Source organism: Neolamprologus brichardi, chromosome 3 (genome assembly GCF_056152115.1).
Source record: "Neolamprologus brichardi isolate AB-2024 chromosome 3, ASM5615211v1, whole genome shotgun sequence".
NCBI classification, from domain to species: domain Eukaryota; kingdom Metazoa; phylum Chordata; class Actinopteri; order Cichliformes; family Cichlidae; genus Neolamprologus; species Neolamprologus brichardi.
Genome location: NC_142106.1, coordinates 15625754 through 15642712, shown reverse-complemented (window position 1 = coordinate 15642712; position 16959 = coordinate 15625754). Strand labels below are relative to the sequence as shown.

The 16959-nt window shown below is 38.7% G+C and overlaps 1 long non-coding RNA gene across 1 annotated transcript; it reads right to left on the bottom strand.

Moving 5' to 3' along the window:
• Window positions 1-46: 46 nt before the first annotated feature.
• LOC148103615 (uncharacterized) lies at window positions 47-2977 on the bottom strand. Its single transcript, XR_015716839.1, has 3 exons — window positions 2697-2977; window positions 1400-1531; window positions 47-107 (listed from the first exon to the last, which is right to left on the bottom strand). It is a non-coding gene; the product is annotated as an uncharacterized LOC148103615 (long non-coding RNA).
• Window positions 2978-16959: the final 13982 nt, after the last annotated feature.

The window sequence follows — 16959 nt, the reverse complement described above, 5'->3', positions numbered from 1 at the left end:
ACCCCGACTGCTGCAGTTCCTGTATGAACAGGAACTGCAGCAGTCGGGGTTAACGTGTTGCTGTGTTGCTCCTCCATGTCAGCCATTGAGACTAGTCGCAATTTATTCTGAGGAAAAAAAGAGAAACAACAAGACATTTTTAAAAAGTTTGTATTTTAATAATTTTTTTTACCTAGAACATAAACAACAAACAAAAAAATTATTAGGGCTGTGCGATATGACAATATATATCAGATGACGATATAAAAATGTCTATCGTTTCATATTATACACTATTGTTTGTTTTGTGGTGTTGCAAAATAAACTGTTTACGGCAATATTTTTTTCATGATTTTGATGGTCACTGTAGTTGCTATATTATTTCTTAAAGTTCTCTCTTTCTCTTATACTTACAATAACCACACTATGGATGGACAAGTGACTGTTTTTACGTGTACTTTCGTTACCAACAATGACGGTAAAACCATTATGTGGCTCCGCCCTCCGCTTGTTTATTTTCCACATAAACCTTTCACAATAAAGCTCAAGTTTCTGTTGAGACTTTTCAAAATAAACTGAAATGATATACATTATTCTCAAACATAACATTTCAGAATATGCATCAAACAAATGACCTCAAATAAAAACATGAAGTGACTATAAATGGCGCTTACAGTCATCACAAAGATGAAGGCACAGAGAATACCAGCATGGCCAGCAAGAATGAGGCAGAACCAACTAGCTCCAAACAGAAGGACCAGTCAAAAGAAATCAAGGACCTTATTGTTAAACGAGGAGCTACCTCTGTAGCATGGACATGGTTTGGTTATGAAAAGTCTGACACGCCCCAGAAAACTGTACTATGCAAATTATGCCACAAACTGGTCCCCACCACCACTCAAACACGACAAACCTGTTTAACCACCTACACAAGAATCACATGAAAGAGTTTCGAGAGAGTTTACGAATGAAAAGCAAAAAAGAGCTGTCAGGTGCTCAAAGTAATCCTTAGACTCAAACGTTAGAACAGGCTTTTCCTTGCAGCACGCCGTGTAATAAATACTCAGAAAGAAAATGGCGGCCGTTTAAACTCATGTCTAAAAATGTATAGTTTCACGCATCGGTCAAAACACTCGACTCCAGGTACACGACGCCCAACTGAAAACACTTCACATAAGTTGAGTTGCCCAAGAATCACATAATTTACAGAAAATGCACTATTTTGTGATATATATCATTATCAGGAGAGATGTCTTACAATGGGATGTGAGATTTTGGTCATATCACACAGCCCTACAAAGGATTATAATTCACGTAGAGTTGCATACACATAACACCATTCTATTGCAACAAAAGCAGTTTATAATCAAAGTGACATACATACCTTGAAAAACTAAATCAACCACAACATTAAACTCACCTTGTTTCTGTAGAGATGGTGATCAGGGTTTTTCTTCATTTCCTGAGACCAGCTGCTCTGGATCATTACCAGCTTGTATCTTCATCTTTTTTTTCCCACTCAGGGAAGTCTTTCCTTTTCTTGACCATTGCTCTGCAATGGAAAACCAAAGTGTGTGATCAAAGGTGAAATAAGGGATATTTTCCCACTGCAGGACTTAGAGTGCTTCAAGTAGTGATAGCTGTTGATCTATTTCTCAAATAATCTGTAAGGATCTGGATTTTTAAGAAAGATACAAATATCTCTGCTTATATTTGGCTAAAAGCTTGATATAGACACAACAGTTTATAATATGTCAGCATCCCCCACAAGGCATATAAAGCCCCTGCACACCAGCACTGCGCTTACATTATAGTTCAATCAAGAAATAGTTATTATTGATTTATTATTGAATTTCTTTAGTAATAATTATTAGTATTTAATCACATTAGCACAGTGGGGTGACAAAAATATTCCACATACTAGAAATGCTGCTCAGTATTTCATAAATTACATTTTCAACAAATGTTGGAGTAAAAACACAGTTACAGGGAAAATGTGTCTGTCTGTAAATATTAATATTAACTAAACATTTCTATGTGCTACAAAATAGACATAATTGTAAATGTGCTGAGGTGAAACTATACTTTCAATAATATTACCACTACAGTCATTTAACCACCGAAATAATCTATGCTGGTCAGCTAGCTAAAAGTATTTACTTTACCAGCCCAAATCAGAGGCTAACATTAGCATTTGCTAGCGTCAGCCAGAAAGGTCTGAGGCTTAAACTAGGGTTAGTGTAACTTTGCCTGAAACCCTTTAAAGTGTACAGTAGAGCCAACTGTAAAACACAGGTATTGATACAGTACTTATTAGAGTCCTAGAATAATTTCTAGAACCATGAAGTTCTCTCTTTTCCCAGTTATCCACATCGCTGACTTTTGCTAATTAGCTAGTTAGCAGTCACAGCTGTGTAATACCCAGAGAGACACAGACAGCTAACTATAACATTTATGAAAACTGGTTCGGCCACTGAAGGGCAAAACTGGTGGTATCACAGTAAAATTATTTTAACATTAACTAAAATGGAAAGCGTAAGTCATGTTAAACCTAAATAACAATTATTTTAAAAAATGAGTCAGCAAAATATTCCTGACTTGTCTGGAGACAGCCAAAACCAGTTAACAATTAAATTAACAATTCTTTCTAAATAAAAACGCGGAGTCTTTTGAAAAACATTATTTTAATAAAAGGAAACATGAGTTTTAAAACTTACCACAGAAATTTGAAGGCAGTTTCTCCAACTTCAGAGTTCAAAATCCAGATGGAGCCTGAAATAAGCCTAATGGCAGCTCTTGCGCTTACTTTTCCCTCCTTTTCGGGTTTTTTTTACCACAATGCATTGCAGTAGTTGAGAAATACAGAAAAATACCTGTAAATGACTAATACGGAAAATTCCTTCACGTTTATACAGTAGATTGTACTGTATTTTTACGGATTTTTTTTACAGTGTAGTCAATCAAGCAGGGCTCTAAAGTGTGACCAATTTGGTGACATATGCACATATGTGGAGGTCTCGGTGCGACCAGCCATTCAGTCCAAAAAAAAAAAGTCTCCACAACTCTGAAAGTCTCCGTGTGGTCAACAACAGATACACATTATGTCCATATCGTGGTCTAAACCAATCACAGATAGTCAGGGGCGGGACCTCTTTGATTGGCCATGTTCCAGATATTTCTGTCTCCCTACCTGTGTGTACGTTTGAAAGTGCAGGCAGATAGACAGAGGCAAGTAGTAGTGCTGGGTTTCAATAACTTTCTAATTAAAATGGATTTTAGGGTGTTTTTTAAGCTATAATTATGTCTTTTAAGGTGATATTTATTCATTAAATCCTGAATCAATTTTTAAATATCAATTATTTTGCCAAAAACTCACAAAACTATTTCAACAACCACCAAATAGGTAAAACAGCAAATGAGAGCAGGTAAACAGATTCTACACAACGACATAAACAAAGAGAGCGGACCCGACGGATCAGAATCTGTGAGCTGTTTCAGCCCCGACAGCATCTCCATGTTCACGCTGTCGGGGCTGAAACAGCTCACAGATTCTGAGCTGCAGGTTGTTTTTACTCTCCAACCAAAATTCACTGAGCCAGCAGCAAAAGAAGATCCAAACTGCTGTTCCCGTTTGATAACATCCTCATTAATCAACTCTTACCTTTGCTGTTTTGCTTCCATCAAGATAAAATCACACTTCCAGCACAGCTCTCTCTCTCTCCCATTCATTTGCTTATTTCACACTATTGTGTACAAGCGCTGACAGCAGCTGTTTTTTTTTTCAAAAATGACAAGAAAGCCTTATTTCTGCTGTTTAATACTGAAGAAAGTTTTAAAATGATGCCACATTGCAAAATGCTTAGCAGTGTTTTTAATAAAACCTCTGTAACATTCACTTCAGCAGCATCAGGTAATTTTATATGTTGAGTCATGTTTTTCTTCAGTTTTCAATCTACTGCAGAATATTTTTAAGGTTATCTGCTATAAAAAAAATCTCCTTCATGTTTTTCTGTGTTTCATCCTCAGTTACTTTGACACAAAGGCATCTGCTGCAGGGCCGTGCAGAGAGGTTTAAAGGGGCGGGTGCTCAAAGTTAAAAAGGGGCACATTGAACCAGGCTGAACAACAACAACACACATTCATCAAGAATCTAATATGGGAAGGGCAGGGCTGTGTTGATCTGAGACTGTAGACAGTAAAAAGTCCATAGGAGAGATGGTAGCTGATTAAACAAGTATCATGAGATAATAACAAAATGCAAAGATTGGTGACAGCACTTGGAACCATAAGGCAACAAAAAACTGTGAGAAATAATTTAGGCTCTGCCTGTGAATCACTCTTTGCTTCTCTTCTTCCTTCCATCCCATCATTTCATATATCACTCTCCACTTGCTGTCTATGTGAGAACAAGGCACAACTTGCTATTGAAATAAACTATAATCTAATTATCCACACCTAACAACTCTTGCACTTAATCTATAATAAAATGATGACAGAAAAATGTTATAGCACTGCCTTTAGTAGCCTCACACAGCTCCTACTGTTTCCTCCTCATGTCCTTACCAGCCATGTCTGGACAATGTTATATCATGAGTAATATTTTTTAAAAAATCCATCTAAATAAAATACACACATGCACGCACACACAGTGACATTTTAGACCTTCTTCAGAATACTGTATATACTATGGGCATCATGGTGCTGATCCAGAATCCTTACATTATTATTTATTACTAGAGCTACAATAATAAAGCAACGAGGAGGGGGAAGTAATAAATATGAATTAATGTATTTATGATGATTCCATTTGTTTCACTATCCACTCTGTGCAGGGGCAAAGCTTATTACATTTTTAAACTGTAGAGATACAATCATTTTACTGCTGTAAAATCCAAATTTTGTCTTATTTAAAATATAGATCTAATATAATCTGCTTCTTAATGTATGTTCTTTAAAATACAGTGTGTGTTTTTTAAAATATTATAATAATGCATAATTATGTGGACATGCATATTAGATCGTTTTTTAGTGAAATATAATCCCACCAGAAAGGCAGGAAAAGCCCGGAAACTTTAAAACTAAATATGTTCCCTAAAACGGTGGACAGAGATACAGACCCATGACAGCCTTACACAGGTAGCCAGCAGCTATGACCAGCACTACCTGTGCAGTTAATAAAAGGACAGGTAATGTTTGTCGCGCTGTTGCACACACAGCACGCTCGTTTGTTTCAGTTCGTCAGTTGCCACAAGACAACTTACCAACGTGTACGTAATAAGCTAATACTCCTGTGTGCTATACACTACAGTGTACGCTGTACACCTACTTACTGGTTTTGTCGCATCAGTCTGTATGGAAGAAATATAGTAAGTCTGTGTCTCTGAGTTAACTTGTTTCTCCTACAGCTCCGGACCGCTAAAAATGCGCGTGCTCTTTGTGAGCTCGTTCCCGGCTCGTAACCAGCGCGTTCTGCCGTCAAGGGCGATCATTGGTTAAATGTGATCATGTGACTGATGCAAGCCAGATCCTTTTATTTAGCAAAACTGTGATTAATAGTTAAATATTATTGTTGAGGGGCACAGACAGGACTCCGCATGCACACACACATAAAAAAAATATATATTTTTTTTAAAACGTTGCCTCAACAAAAGGGCACTTTGGGCACCCATCAGGAAAGGGGCGGGTGCTCAAGCCCCTCTAGCCCCCCCCTCTGCACGTGCCTGATCTGCTGTGATGTTCACACCTCTGATGAAGCCTCACAAGTGTCAGCACTGATAAATGATCAGAATTATATTATTTCTGACTGTCTGAGGCAAAATTGAATCGAATCAAATCTGAACATTGTGAATTGGAATCAGATCGATTATTGAAACCAGTGACGTCTCATTCTCAAACATGTAGAGAATGAGAAGTGTTGTTTTGCGGTTTATATTTAGCCCGAGTGAGTAGCTTAGGTCTGACAGAAGTGGATGTAGCTGTGGGCATTAAGAAAACATGAAAAGAACTATTGATAACTTTTTTGTTGAGTTAAGGCCTGATCCATCTGAAATGTATAACCAGTGCTCTGACTCAATTCAATTTTTTTTTTTCAATTCAATTTTATTTATATAGCGCCAAATCACAACAAAAGTCGCCTCAAGGCGCTTCATAGATACAGAGAAAAACCCAACAATCATATGACCCCCTATGAGCAAGCACTTTGGCGACAGTGGGAAGGAAAAACTCCCTTTTAACAGGAAGAAACCTCCGGCAGAACCAGGCTCAGGGAGGGGCGGCCATCTGCTGCGACCGGTTGGGGTGAGAGAAGGAAGACAGGATAAAAGACATGCTGTGGAAGAGAGACAGAGGTTAATAAGAGATATGATTCAATACAGAGAGGTCTGTTAATACATAGTGAGCGAGAAAGGTGACTGGAAAGGAAAAACTCAATGCATCATGGGAATCCCCCGGCAGCCTACATCTATTGCAGCATAACTAAGGGAGGATTCAGGGTCACCTGGTCCAGCCCTAACTATATGCTTTAGCAAAAAGGAAAGTTTTAAGCCTAATCTTAAAAGTAGAGATAGTGTCTGTCTCCCGAATCCAAACTGGAAGCTGGTTCCACAGAAGAGGGGCCTGAAAACTGAAGGCTCTGCCTCCCATTCTACTTTTAAATACTCTAGGAACAACAAGTAGGCCTGCAGAGCGGGAGCGAAGTGCTCTAATAGGATGATATGGTACTACAAGGTCATTAAGATAAGATGGGGCCTGATTATTTAAGACCTTGTATGTGAGGAGCAGGATTTTGAATTTAATTCTGGATTTAACAGGAAGCCAATGAAGGGAAGCCAAAACAGGAGAAATATGCTCTCTCTTTCTAGTCCCTGTCAGTACTCTTGCTGCAGCATTTTGGATTAGCTGAAGGCTTTTCAGTGAGTTTTTTGGACATCCTGATAATAATGAATTGCAGTAGTCCAGCCTGGAAGTAATAAATGCATGAACTAGTTTTTCAGCGTCACTCTGAGACAGGATATTTCTAATTTTAGAGATGTTGCGCAAATGGAAGAACGCAGTCTTACATATTTGTTTAATATGTGCGTTGAAGGACATATCCTGGTCAAAAATGACTCCAAGGTTCCTCACAGTGTTACTGGAGGCCAAGGTAATGCCATCCAGAGTAAGAATCTGGTTAGATACCATATTTCTAAGCTTTTCAGCGCCGAGTACAATGACCTCAGTTTTATCTGAGTTAAGAAGCAGAAAGTTAGCGGCCATCCACGTCTTTATGTCTTTAAGACATTCCTGCAGTTTAACTAATTGGTGTGTGTTATCTGGCTTCATGGACAGATAGAGCTGGGTGTCATCTGCATAGCAGTGAAAATGTATGCTATGTCTTCTAATGATACTGCCTAGGGGAAGCATGTATAATGTAAACAGAATTGGTCCTAGCACTGAACCCTGTGGAACTCCATAATTAACCTCAGTGTGTGAAGAGGACTCTCCATTTACATGCACAAATTGGAGTCTATTAGATAGATATGATACAAACCACTGCAGTGCAGTACCTGTAATACCTACAGCATGTTCTAATCGCTCTAATAGGATATTATGGTCAACAGTATCGAATGCTGCACTAAGGTCTAGAAGGACAAGCACAGAGATGAGTCCACTGTCAGAGGCCATAAGAAGATCATTTGTAACCTTCACTAAAGCTGTTTCTGTGCTGTGATGAACTCTGAAACCTGACTGAAACTCTTCAAATAAACCATTCCTCTGCAGATGATCTGTTAGCTGTTTGACAACTACTCTTTCAAGGATTTTTGATATGAAAGGAAGGTTGGAGATTGGCCTATAATTAGCTAAGACTGCTGGGTCTAGAGATGGCTTTTTGAGTAAAGGTTTAACTGCAGCCACCTTGAAGGCCTGTGGTACATAGCCGATTATTAGAGATAGGTTGATCATATTTAAGATCGAAGAATTAATCAATGGCAGGACTTCTTTGAGCAGTTTTGTAGGAATGGGGTCTAAAAGACACGTTGATGGTTTGGAGGAAGTAATTATTGAAGTTAACTCAGAAAGATCAATTGAAGAAAAAGAGTCTAACTTAACATCAATGGTACTAAGAGTAGCTGTAGATAATATTACATCTGTAGGATGATTATTGGTAATTTTTTCTCTAATGATAAAAATTTTATTTGTGAAGAAGTTCATGAAGTCATTACTAGTTAACGTTAAAGGGATGGTTGGCTCAAAAGAGCTCTGACTTTTTGTCAGCCTGGCTACAGTGCTGAAGAGAAACCTGGGGTTGTTCTTATTTTCTTCAATCAGTGACGAATAGTAAGATGTTCTGGCTTTGCGGAGGGCTTTCTTATAAAGCAACAAACTATTTCTCCAGGCTAAATGATGATCCTCTAAATTTGTGACACGCCATTTCCTCTCCAGCTTACGAGTCATCTGCTTTAGGCTACGTGTTTGAGAATTATACCACGGAGTCAGGTACTTCTGATTAGAGACCTTAGTTTTCACAGGACCTACAGTATCCAGAGTCGTACGTAGTGAGGAGGTAAAATTATTAACAAGATAATCGACCTCTGTTGGGGTAGCGTTCAGATAGCTGCTCTGCTCTATGTTGGTACAGGGCATTGAAGATGATAACAGTGGGTGGATTATATTCTTAAATCTGATTTATATGGAATATGATTGAAGTAAACTAAAGTATAAAATACTTAGTCATTTTTTTAATAGTAACTTAACATTATATAATTCACATATAAAACTATGAATTGTAATTTTAAATGGTTTAAAAGCATGTAGAATAGCATATGTAGGCAAGTATATTTCTCCTTTTTTTAATCAAGAAGCAAAGACAAAAAGGAAAAAAAAAGAAACACGGTAGGGTTTGGTGGTAGAATCATCCGTCCGCACCAATGCCAAAACCAAATCTACGCCCTTGAAGCTACATGTCTGACAAGATTACCAATCATGACTCATATTTAATTGGATAGCAGTTCTGAACTCTAAAAATAGTAATTAACAACAGCAGTTGTTAGACATGCATATTTTTTCTTTCTCTCACTCTCTCTCTCACACTTTTTTCGCTTCACGCCACACACAAGCCTTTTGTTTGCACTGAGCAGAGGGAGGAGGGGTGGAAGTAGAACCGGCTCTCCACCTCTGCTCCATTTTGGTACAGGGCATTGAAGATGATAACAGTGGTTGGATTATATTCTTAAACTTAGTTACAGCGCTTTCAGAAAAAACATCTACTGTGATAAAGTCTACTCTCCACTGCTGTGTAATCAATTATTGTAAATGTAAATGTAATCAGGAAATGATCAGACAGGAGAGGGTTTTCAGGAAACACTGTTAAATGTTCAGTTTCTATGCCATATGTTAAAACAAGATCTAGAGTGTGATTAAAGTGGTGGGTGGGTTCTTTTACATTTTGAGAGAAGCCAATTGAGTCTAATAACAGATTAAATGCCATGTTGAGGCTGTCATTTTTAGCATCAACATGGATGTTAAAATCACCCACAATAATTATTTTATCTGAGCTCAGAACTAAATTAGATATAAAGTCTGAGAAATCAGACAGAAACTCTGTGTAAGGCCCAGGTGGACGATAGATGATAACAAGTAAGACTGGTTTCTGAGTTACACAGCTGGGGTGGATAATGTTAAGCATCAGGCTTTCAAATGAATTAAAAGTCTGTCTTGGTCTTTCATTAATTAATAGACTGGTGTGAAAAATTGCTGCCACACCGCCCCCTCGACCTGTGCTTCGAGATTTCTGGTAGTTAGAATGACTCAGGGGTGTTGATTCATTTAAACTAACATAATCTCGCAGCCATCAACCTCTCAGGTTATGTCTAACACTGGTCCTGAGAAGGCATCAGATAATGAGCCACAGCCAGAGCCAGAGCCCACTGAACGTAAAAGGGGGACATTTATACATTTGGAAGAGAGTGACCAGTTTCCCTGGCTAAGATACAATAAAGTTAACAACAGGATGCACTGCCTGTACGGTTGTGAGTGTGGAAAGCCCATGACCGACCATACTGCATTTGTGACTGGTGCTAATACATTTCGAATTGAAACACTGAAAAAGCACCAGTGTATCCAGAAAACACATTATATGCTGTGATAAATGCACCGCCCAAGTGTCCCCTCTCCTCACTGTCCTCACAGCAGGTAGCAGCAAACAGCTCGTCAGAGGAGCCGAGATGATGATTCAGTTTAACATTGCCTACAATATTGCTAAAGAGTGCCAAAGTGCCAATGCACGTTAAGCACAAGCACTTTTTCAGTAACTTATCTTTCGTGTAGAACTTTGCTCTAAATAAAGAACTTTGTCTTGATGAGATTGTTAGTTAATCATTTACGAATCAATATTGTCTGTATGGACAGCAATTAAAAAAGTGAACATTTAAAACAGTGGGGTTAAGCAATGCAGTTGAAAAAACTGGGTGCAACTTTTGTGCTGATGAACCTAAGAACAACAAGTTGGGCCCTATGAAGGGAAGCCAAAACAGGAGAAATCTGCTCTCTCTTTCTAGTCCCTGTCAGTACTCTTGCTCTAGCATTTTGGATTAGCTGAAGGCTTTTCAGGGAGTTTTTAGGACTTCCTGATATTAATGAATTACAGTCGTCCAGCCTGGAAGTAATAAATGCATGAACTAGTTTTTCAACGTCACTCTGAGACAGGATATTTCTAATTTTAGAGATGTTGCGCAAATGGAAGAAAATGCATGCTTACATATTTGTTTAATATGTAAGGACATATCTTGGTCATCAAAAAAAAAAAATCCAACCATGAACATCTTAATGAGCTGCTGTTGGGAGCTGCAGCCACCAGTGGGAGTTCTCATGTTTCAAGACATCTCAGAGAAAAACCTGATGGTGGCGCTACAGGAAACACCAGCCAAACAAACAGAAGGGGTTTAATTGATATGTGATTCATCAAATAATCCAGCTGTGAATCAGCAGCTGTGTGTGAAGTTTGAGCATTTTATCAAACTCACTGTTCACTGAGAAGAAGAAGAAGAAGAAGAAGAAGAAGCTCTTTGCTCTGATCAAAATGAGTTCAATCACTGCTGATGTAATACTAACACTTCCTGCTTTCTTTTAAATACAAAGAAGACATATTTACATGTTGTTGCCTTGACAACGCTCCAGTGGACCACAGCTGGAGGTGTGGAGGTGTGCAGTCTCATTACAGGTGAGACTGAAGCAGGTTTCTGGATCAGAGCTGATCACCGTACCAGGTCGATACATCTGACCTGAGGATTGAAAGAATTCAAACACTCACAGATCACTGACTCGTTTAACAACTGTGAGCACAAACATCACCGCAACATTCAAATAGTTACATTTTACAGAATCCCAAAGTTGAGTTTGGAGCTTTAGATTCACTTACCTGAGTGTCTGCATCCACTGATGCTGAAGTAATAAGTTGTATATACAGAAGTAGCATTCACTGTATCAACTGTGGTTCCACCGGCCTGAAGCTCAAACTCCTGGACAGAAACAAACACAATCAATGTTACGACCACAAAGCAGAGACAACGATGTTTGTGTTAGAAAGTATTTAATGTAGTATTTAAACATTAACAGACGTGTAAAGTTGTTTATAAACACTCAGAGACTCACCGTTAGATTAGAGTTTTGAATGTACGAGTACAGATATGGTTGTGATCCAAAGATATAATGAACCAAAACAAACTGTAACGAGCAAACAGAAAAGTTTCAGACACTGTCAGGAAGTTTCCTCTAAAAGCTTTTACAAAAGTGTTTGATGTGATAAAACCTCAAATTTTATTTTTGCTTTGCAGTGTTTATACAATTAATTTGTGGTAAAACAGTGAAAAGTGACAGATTTAACTGTGTGATACAGAAAACCACTCACATTATTGCAAGTTATATAGAAGTAGCAATAATCATAATAATAAGGATATGAATATGTCCCAAAGTAAAAACTCTCTGTGCCCTGTGAACGCTCCACAATACAGTCGCCTCCAGTTTCAGGACTGAAAAAGCCGTTGAAACAGACGGTAACATTTCCAGATGTTATGTTCACCTGTGGAAAATCAGAGACACAACGAGTCAAACATCAACATCTTTTGTGCTTTGAGTCATTTACAGCTGAACTGTTGGTGTCAGAGCTGCTCAGGTTTCAGTCAGAGCTCTCGCTCTGCTTCAGGAAGCTGCATCAGGTGATGTCCACATACTCAGCATCACTGCAGAGGACATTAATGAGACTCTGAGCTTAAAGCCAGCTGCCCTCTGAGGGCCTGAACCCGTGAACAGAGAGTGTGTGACCTTCATTAACTGCTGATGTTCACTCAGTCTGCAAACATAATCTCTGCCACAGGTGGAGACTAAACAGCAACAGTGATGGAAACACAAAGATCTGCTAAAACATCAGGCTTCATCCTACTCACATAGAGCTGCTCGTACTGCTGTCCATAATATGTTATGGGACATGAGCTGATGTTCAACACTGAAGACTCAGTGAAATTCTGAGCACCTGAAGACACAGAGACACATGAGAGCTGTGAGCTACAGTCTGTTAGCTGGTCGGACAAACAGGGAGAGCTGCAGGCTGAAAAACTGACTTCATGAATGGATTAAACAGCGTTAACCAATCAGTGTAAAGCTTTACTATGACATCATCAGTTAGCTTTCTTAGAAACAAAGAAAACAGACCAGAGACTTTATGTCACTTATTCATAAATGCCATTTTGATAAGCAGATAATCATTATTAAACTTTAACTGTATTTATTGATTTCATGACTAATATGAAAACAAATGATGCTGTTTGTGATCCATTTGGTTTGTTGTTGTTTTCTGTGTAAACCTGAACGTGTTTTCTTTGATTGGAGGATGTTGAGGGTTGAAGATGCTTCTGGAGGAGCAGATTGTTGTTTGTTTTCTGTGAATTATTGTTTTTGTATATTTGGCTCTTTGTTTTACTTTATTGTTAAAGAATAATTTAAAATCTTGGAAAAAAAGGATGAAAGTTTGCTGACGATGTCAGATTATTTGTATGTCTGTGAAGGTTCTCAGTCATCCAGGTCATCGTAGTCAAAGGAGCTTGCAAAGAAAAGTGTCTGGACTTCTTTAAGTTACTTGAAGACGTTTCACCTCAGGGCCATTCCTGAGGAATTCTTTCCTCAGGAATGGCCCTGAGGCATGATAAGGTGGGGCCAGGTTTCACAATTAACTCACGCGAAACTCTGGCTGATTGGGACCCACACCCAGTTCCACACCTTGGCCCAGGCGATTAGAGGATCATCAGGGGGTCCTTTTGTCCCTCTGTGGGGGGATACTCCCACTATAGGTTTAAATCTGGGACTCCCCACCATTTGACCTTAGAACTGAAGAAGCTTCTCGGATGAGAGGTGAAACGTCTTCAAGTAACTTAAAGAAGTCCAGACGCTTTTCTTTGCAAGCTCCTTTGACTACGATGACCTGGACTTAAAGTTTTCTTCATCGTCACTCTCATGTTTTTGCAGTTGAGTATTGTGAGGACAAAATGGCTGACAGGTGTGTGTGTTTACCTGTCACTGCTATGAGAGCACACAGGAAGAGCAGAGGGCGGAGCATGTTGGAGAGGGCCAATCAGCTGACAGAAACCTGTAACACAGTTAGTGTATTTTGTGTTTGTTCGTGTATCTTTAAAATTTTCTCTGAAAGTTTAATTTCACAAATGTAAAGTTTTGACTTCACCATCCAGAGAATACAACATGATCATGTATTGTAAACCTGTTTGTATTAAGTTCATTTCAACTGTAGTTTATGGATTTATCAAACCCAACATTATTTCCTTTTAGCTTACAGAGTTCAGTATTTGCCTCGAGCATAAACATGAACGTGAGCTGTGTTTCTGTGGAAAACCAACCTGTGCTGTGTTTTTGATTCTGCTGAAAACAAGAACAAAAAAATCAGTTATTGTAGTTTGAAGTGTTTGATGTGTCAAATTTCACACAAACACAAACCCTTTCACAGCAGCAGTGTTGGGCAAGTTACTTTGAAAAAGTAATTAATTATAGTTACTTGTTACTTCTTCAAAAAAGTAACTGAGTTACAATATTCTAAAAGTAATTAATTACTTGAAAAGTAACTATTCCGTTACTTTAAAAAAAAAAATGTTTAACCCTCTGGGGTCCAGGGTATAATTGGCCATTTTTAACTACTTTTGATTTTCCCTCCACATTTCACCTTTAAAAACTATTTACTTTGCCTTGTTTGGTATCATCTTTTTCAGCACAACCTCACGTGTTTGAATTTACAGTTATGTTTTCATTTTGACATACTGTATTAACACAATTGATCTAAAATCAGACAAAAAAACATAAAATTTAGAGTAGAAAAAGTTATATTTATCACTGTAACAACCACAAACATGTTTAATGAATCATATTTCATAAGTTTAAATGCAAATATAAATTGTCAATTTTAAAATCCTATGCACAAGTTTAGCAAACAACAAAGTTATTTGCATCCATTTACCTTTTACCCTTTTTTAAAATAACCATTTCAAACTATTTACAGAACAATCAGCTGTTCTGCATTCAATACAAATTATTTGTGCCACTCCAATATAATAATTTCTGTCCACTACAAAGGAGAACATCACAGCCTGATATCTGCAGGTCTGACAGCAGCAGGTGTATCACTCCTGTTTTCTACCTGGAGACAGCAGTCGCCTCATTGTTCTGACACACAACACAAAACTATCCACAACACTACGCACTACCTACACAAGACAACACATTAACTACACACTCCAAACATGCTAAACGTCACAAATCTCTCACATCTCAAAACTCTCTCTCTCTCTCTCTTTCTCTCTCTCGCCGTCACTCCTAAAACTTCCCCTGTTTTTTTGTTTGTTTTTTGCTCATAAGCAGAGAGTGCTTGCTGCGCTGTCCTTAGACAGTAAACGTGACAAAACTATTGAGGAAAAAACGCAGCGTTTATATTGTTTATCATGACTCTGGTTTTACGTGGCCTATCAACACACATTAAAAACTGGTATATATCACCTTGTTGCTTTGTCTTGAAGTGGTCATGTGATTGGCTTACCACGACTACTTTATTCTTCCTCAGTCAAACAGCAGCACTCATGTGATTGTTTTGCCCCCTTAGCTCCAGGTGTTGTGCTAGACAGTGATCGTGATGACCGTCTGCGGGAGTGCACAGCTGCTTAAAGCTGTAGTGTCTGTCGGATTATAATATTATTTTATGCCATGTTAGACCCCTAATTAAAGATTGTGAATTATTAGGTAGTTTTAGTTTGCATTATTCTCCTGAATTAGAAGAAGGTGATAACTATTACATTTGGTAAACTGATTTGCATTACATTAGACTGTTGATTTATTGTAAATGAATGATATTGTTTTATGATGCATTATACTGCTGAGTTATAAGAAATACTGTTCACAGAAAGTCATCGCCTTATTTGTCTGATTAGAAGAGAACAGAGCATACTGGAGAGGTTTTCTGCCCCATCTCAGCAGGAGCAGATAAACAGGGAGCCAAGGTCGTAGCTTAGGTGCTGTGTGAGAAAGAATGTGAATGTTTAGGCTTTTATGATTAGGAGGGGGCCACTAGAGGCTATAAGAGTTTGATCAATGCTTCACCATTTTGAGATCTGATGCTGTCTGCTGTATGGTGTCCATCTCCCACGCGTGTATTCATTAAATCATCGTTTGACTTAACTCGGCCGGACCAGTGTTGTTATTTTGGTTTTCCTCTTGTATCCATCCCCAATATTTGAATCTGTGACACGTCCAGATTACTTACAGCTACTTCCGTGCAACTGATGCGGTAAGCTGAACACAGCTTCAACCGTCTGTTTGTTGAAAAATAGTAACGGACCGCGTTTTCTTGTTAGTAACTGTAACCCCGTTTTCTTGTTAGTAACTGTAACAGCGTTGTAACGATAGGAATAGTAATTAGTTAGATTACTCATTACTAAATGTTACGTCCCCCCCGAAGGGGTCTAGGCATACGAATGAGGGGACCAGTAACAAATGAGTCCAGAACAGAATGAAAGGAGAACAGACAGGTGTTTAGTAAATAAAATAGTCTTTATTATAGATAATCTTAACATAAAGAGCCGGCAACGCCGTTTTACCAATAACACTTGGAAAAAGGAAAAAAGGTTGCAACAACACGGAACACAACAACCAAACAAAAACTCCACACCACAAGGGGGCACTTCCAGGGGCCCACAAGCTTACCCTGTCACTAGCAGCAGCTAGCTTCACTGCTAGAGAAAAACACCACGCCCACACAAGGGCAGTTTCAGGAGGCCCAGCTAGGGCCGTAACACTGAAAAAATAGCGAATCCGGATCCAGTCCGGATCAGGCCCACACAAGTGCTTACACATGGCCCACATCCTGCAAAGAATGACAGCCCTTTGGTGGCCCAGATCTGGTTTACCAGAGGACCTAGGACAAGCTGATGGCATAAGATGTAAGTACAACTCCTCCGGTTTCATATGCAAAAAAAATTATTGCGCTAACTTACGTGGTTGCAGAGCTACCGGGATTTAAAAATAGTTACGCAAAACGGAGCGTGCCCGCTCCGACCGGCTTTAAAGGGTTAAAACAACCTGTTGACCAAAGTGCTGTAGAAGTTGTACAAAATATACACTGCATACAAACAGTCAGTAAATAAACAATAAATAATAAATCAGATAAAACAAGTAAATAAAAGTGTGAGTGCATAAAAAGCCAGGATATTGAGCTCAGCTCGAGCTGAAAGTAAGCGAGTTTCCTGACAGGAAACACTAACAGACCAATGGCACTGTCGTATCCATGTAACAGGTTGGGATGTTCAAATAAAATGTTTCTGTTTTACTTTACTTCAGTTTGTCTCCAACAATGACAAATTAGACAAACATTCAAATCTATTCTCTGTGGAGCTTTGTGCTCCAAGCACATCAGGAAAGGATCTCCTGACGTCCAGTAAGAATAGGAGGAATGATGAC